This window comes from Lissotriton helveticus, chromosome 1_2 (genome assembly GCF_964261635.1).
Source record: "Lissotriton helveticus chromosome 1_2, aLisHel1.1, whole genome shotgun sequence".
Classification (NCBI taxonomy): domain Eukaryota; kingdom Metazoa; phylum Chordata; class Amphibia; order Caudata; family Salamandridae; genus Lissotriton; species Lissotriton helveticus.
In genome coordinates, this window is record NC_136058.1 from 377,366,494 (window position 1) to 377,371,493 (window position 5,000).

Sequence of the window (5,000 nt, forward strand, 5' to 3'; positions counted from 1 at the left end):
GTGATCAGGTGCACACACTTAAATTGTACACATATGAACAAAGTGTGCGCAGCAGACATGACAACGCCAAAGTTTCACATGATGATGGCTTATATAAGACAAGCTCCAGGCAGGCACATACATATCAAGATATATATTGAGTCTAAGGAAAGATGCTGTAGTCACTCGTCTCTGTGGCGCAATCGGTTAGCGCGTTTGGCTGTTAACCGAAAGGTTGGTGGTTCAAGCCCACCCAGGGACGTATTATTTTGCCTGAATGAAACACTTGAATGGAAAACAGATACATACCTTTGCTCTCTCCTGCTGGACACCCTTTCCCTGAATATTTCAATTCTCTGCGTTCTCTCGGCACCTGCAGTCAATTTCATAATTAGGATAGAAAACAAAAGGTCAAGCTCTGTAATACAACTGTAGGCATATGAGGAGGGGAAAATAAGTCAAAAGGCCCACAGCATTTGTTGATCTGGCTCCGAAAGCTGTAAGTGTAAGGACCTCGTGGCGCAACGGTAGCGCGTCTGACTCCAGATCAGAAGGTTGCGTGTTCAAATCACGTCGGGGTCACTGCTTACCATTTTATTCCCCACTGAGGTCATATATTTCCTTTCGAAAACAAAGTCAAAAGAAAGCAGTCTTGCATTGGCCGGGAATCGAACCCGGGCCTCCCACGTGGCAGGCGAGAATTCTACCAATGAACCACCAATACTTCACATGGGTTGTTCACAGGCAGAGCTCTGCTCAAGACAGTGATCAGGTGCACACACTTAAATTGTACACATATGAACAAAGTGTGCGCAGCAGACATGATAACGCCAACGTTTCACATGAAGATGGCAAGAATCAGATGCAGGAGACTATAACTATGAATGTCTTTGCATTTGCTGAGGTCACTGGTTTGGGACTAGAGTTGTGTTTATCAGGGCATGATGGCAGGCTGCTCCCGACAAAAGTGGTTCACAGAATGCACCCGCCAGATCACCAGCACTATTGTGTTTCAGATTATCTCACTGAACTCTCCTCCTGGAAAATCCTTCCCACTGGCTTTCCCAGATTCTGTGTCCTCCCCTAAATGCTGGGGTGAAACGGGCAGAGTTCTGCGCCCTGCGTCCCTAACGCGCTCCCAACGCGGCCTACAGCCCTGGTCGGGCTTAGATCACTGGAGCCTTTTGTGACCAAGAACTCCGGAAGCCTAGGGTCAGGCCTGTTGCACAGGCATATTGTGCCTTGCCAATCCGGGATTGTTGTGTTTCAGGGCCTAGCCATCAATACTCCTGGGATTTCTTTCCCTGAGAACCCTCTTGTCCCTGTCCTCCCACAAGCCCCAGCTTTTATGTAAAATAAAGTGTGCACCATGGGCCTTCCCCTATTTGCTCTCTCCCCAATCTCTTTCTCCAAAGCTGAGCTCTGAAGGTAAATGTATCTATCTGAGTGAGGGGCTAGGGAGGGCCTTTCCCAGCAGTCTTACAAGTCAAGAGTTCAGAGAAAGCACCTGCTATGGGAGGGAGACTTTGCTCACAGAGAAGTCAAGTCTAACATAACACATCTGATGGGCAAGGCACACGCCTTACTGGCTGGTAGCACACCTACAGAGGAGCAGGGAGCTATGCTAAGCAGGCAACAGAAAAGTCATGTATGTGTCTCATACACTGGGACCGGTAGTAATACTGGCTCTAAGACCATTAGACAGTAGTCTATTCATCATTACGTCCAACAATAACAAGACACTAAGCAAATGAGAAATGCTGTATGGCATAAAGACGCATTATATAACACAAGCTCCAGGCAGGCACACAATTATCAAGATATATATTGAGTCTCAGGAACCGTGCTACAGTTATTAACCTCTGTGGTGCAAATAGTTAGCGCGTTCGGTTGTTAACAAAAAGGTTGGTGGTTCAAGCCCACCCAGGGAAGTATCCTTTTTGCCTGCATGAAACACTTTAATGAAACACAGATACCTACCTCTGCTCTCTCCTGCTTAAGACCCTTTATCTGAACATTTCAATCCTCTGCGTTCTCTCTGCACCTGCAGTCAATTTCATAATTAGGATAGAAAACTAAAGGCCTAGCCCTGTAATACAACTGTAGGCATATGAGGAGGGGAAAATAAGTCAAAAGGCCATCAGCATTTGTTGATCTGGCTTGAAGGCTGTAAGTGTAAAGACCTTGTGGCGCAACGGTAGCGCGTCTGACTCCAGATCAGAAGGTTGCGTGGTCAAATCACGTCGGGGTCACTGCTTACCATTTTATTCCCCACTGAGTTCATATATTTCCTTTCGAAAACAAAGTCAAAGGAACACAGCCTTGCATTGGCCGGGAATCGAACCCGGGCCTCCCGCGTGGCAAGCGAGAATTCTACCACTGAACCACCAATGCTTCACATGAGGAGTTCACAGGCATAGCTCTGTCCAAGACAGTGATCAGGTGCACACACTTAAATTGTACACATATGAACAAAGTGTGCGCAGCAGACATGACAACGCCAAAGTTTCACATGATGATGGCTTATATAAGACAAGCTCCAGGCAGGCACATACATATCAAGGAATATATTGAGTCTAAGGAAAGATGCAGTAGTCACTCGTCTCTGTGGCGCAATCGGTTAGCGCGTTCGGCTGTTAACCGAAAGGTTGGTGGTTCAAGCCCACCCAGGGACGTATTATTTTGCCTGCATGAAACACTTGAATGGAAAACAGATACGTACCTTTGCTCTCTCCTGCTGGACACCCTTTCCCTGAATATTTCAATTCTCTGCGTTCTCTCGGCACCTGCAGTCAATTTCATAATTAGGATAGAAAACAAAAGGTCAAGCTCTGTAATACAACTGTAGGCATATGAGGAGGGGAAAATAAGTCAAAAGGCCCACAGCATTTGTTGATCTGGCTCCGAAAGCTGTAAGTGTAAGGACCTCGTGGCGCAACGGTAGCGCGTCTGACTCCAGATCAGAAGGTTGCGTGTTCAAATCACGTCGGGGTCACTGCTTACCATTTTATTCCCCACTGAGGTCATATATTTCCTTTCGAAAACAAAGTCAAAAGAAAGCAGTCTTGCATTGGCCGGGTATCGAACCCGGGCCTCCCGCATGGCAGGCGAGAATTCTACCACTGAACCACCAATGCTTCACATGGGTTGTTCACAGGCAGAGCTCTGCCCAAGACAGTGATCAGGTGCACACACTTAAATTGTACACATATGAACAAAGTGTGCGCAGCAGACATGATAACGCCAACGTTTCACATGAAGATGGCAAGAATCAGATGCAGGAGACTATAACTATGAATGTCTTTGCATTTGCTGAGGTCACTGGCTTGGGACTAGAGTTGTGTTTATCAGGGCATGATGGCAGGCTGCTCCCGACAAAAGTGGTTCACAGAATGCACCCGCCAGATCACCAGCACTATTGTGTTTCAGATTATCTCACTGAACTCTCCTCCTGGAAAATCCTTCCCACTGGCTTTCCCAGATTCTGTGTCCTCCCCTAAATGCTGGGGTGAAACGGGCAGAGTTCTGCGCCCTGCGTCCCTTTACGCGTCCCTAACGCGCTCCCAATGCGGCCTACAGCCCTGGTCGGGCACAGCCCTGGTCGGGCTTAGATCACTGGAGCCTTTTGTGACCAAGAACTCCGGAAGCCTAGGGTCAGGCCTGTTGCACAGGCATATTGTGCCTTGCCAATCCGGGATTGTTGTGTTTCAGGGCCTAGCCATCAATACTCCTGGGATTTCTTTCCCTGAGAACCCTCTTGTCCCTGTCCTCCCACAAGCCCCAGCTTTTATGTAAAATAAAGTGTGCACCATGGGCCTTCCCCTATTTGCTCTCTCCCCAATCTCTTTCTCCAAAGCTGAGCTCTGAAGGTAAATGTATATATCTGAGTGAGGGGCTAGGGAGGGCCTTTCCCAGCAGTCTTACAAGTCAAGAGTTCAGAGAAAGCACCTGCTATGGGAGGGAGACTTTTCTCACAGAGAAGTCAAGTCTAACATAACACATCTGATGGGCAAGGCACACACCTTACTGGCTGGTAGCACACCTACAGAGGAGCAGGGAGCTATGCTAAGCAGGCAACAGAAAAGTCATGTATGTGTCTCATACACTGGGACCGGTAGTAATACTGGCTCTAAGACCATTAGACAGTAGTCTATTCATCATTACGTCCAACAATAACAAGACACTAAGCAAATGAGAAATGCTGTATGGCATAAAGACGCATTATATAACACAAGCTCCAGGCAGGCACACAATTATCAAGATATATATTGAGTCTCAGGAACTGGGCTACAGTTATTAACCTCTGTGGTGCAAATGGTTAGCGCGTTCGGTTGTTAACAGAAAGGTTGGTGGTTCAAGCCCACCCAGGGAAGTATCCTTTTTGCCTGCATGAAACACTTTAATGAAACACAGATACGTACCTCTGCTCTCTCCTGCTTAAGACCCTTTATCTGAACATTTCAATCCTCTGCGTTCTCTCTGCACCTGCAGTCAATTTCATAATTAGGATAGAAAACAAAAGGCCTAGCCCTGTAATACAACTGTAGGCATATGAGGAGGGGAAAATAAGTCAAAAGGCCATCAGCATTTGTTGATCTGGCTTGAAGGCTGTAAGTGTAAGGACCTTGTGGCGCAACGGTAGCGCGTCTGACTCCAGATCAGAAGGTTGCGTGGTCAAATCACGTCGGGGTCACTGCTTACCATTTTATTCCCCACTGAGTTCATATATTTCCTTTCGAAAACAAAGTCAAAGGAACACAGCCTTGAATTGGCCGGGAATCGAATCCGGGCCTCCCGCGTGGCAGGCAAGAATTCTACCACTGAACCACCAATGCTTCACATGGGCAGTTAACAGGCATAGCTCTGTCCAAGACAGTGATCAGGTGCACACACTTAAATTGTACACATATGAACAAAGTGTGCGCAGCAGACATGACAACGCCAAAGTTTCACATGATGATGGCTTATATAAGACAAGCTCCAGGCAGGCACATACATATCAAGATATATATTGAGTCTAA

The 5,000-nt window shown here is 47.1% G+C and overlaps 6 non-coding genes across 6 annotated transcripts; 4 read left to right on the top strand and 2 right to left on the bottom strand.

Moving 5' to 3' along the window:
- Positions 1 to 167: 167 nt before the first annotated feature.
- On the top strand, positions 168 to 241 carry TRNAN-GUU (transfer RNA asparagine (anticodon GUU)). The gene has a single exon. It is a non-coding gene; the product is annotated as a tRNA-Asn (tRNA).
- Positions 242 to 489: 248 nt separating this feature from the next.
- Positions 490 to 561, top strand: TRNAW-CCA (transfer RNA tryptophan (anticodon CCA)). Its single transcript has one exon. It is a non-coding gene; the product is annotated as a tRNA-Trp (tRNA).
- A 1,741-nt stretch (positions 562 to 2,302) lies between these two features.
- TRNAG-GCC (transfer RNA glycine (anticodon GCC)) lies at positions 2,303 to 2,373 on the bottom strand. The gene has a single exon. It is a non-coding gene; the product is annotated as a tRNA-Gly (tRNA).
- Positions 2,374 to 2,580: 207 nt separating this feature from the next.
- Positions 2,581 to 2,654, top strand: TRNAN-GUU (transfer RNA asparagine (anticodon GUU)). The gene has a single exon. It is a non-coding gene; the product is annotated as a tRNA-Asn (tRNA).
- Positions 2,655 to 2,902: 248 nt separating this feature from the next.
- On the top strand, positions 2,903 to 2,974 carry TRNAW-CCA (transfer RNA tryptophan (anticodon CCA)). Its single transcript has one exon. It is a non-coding gene; the product is annotated as a tRNA-Trp (tRNA).
- A 71-nt stretch (positions 2,975 to 3,045) lies between these two features.
- TRNAG-GCC (transfer RNA glycine (anticodon GCC)) lies at positions 3,046 to 3,116 on the bottom strand. The gene has a single exon. It is a non-coding gene; the product is annotated as a tRNA-Gly (tRNA).
- Positions 3,117 to 5,000: the final 1,884 nt, after the last annotated feature.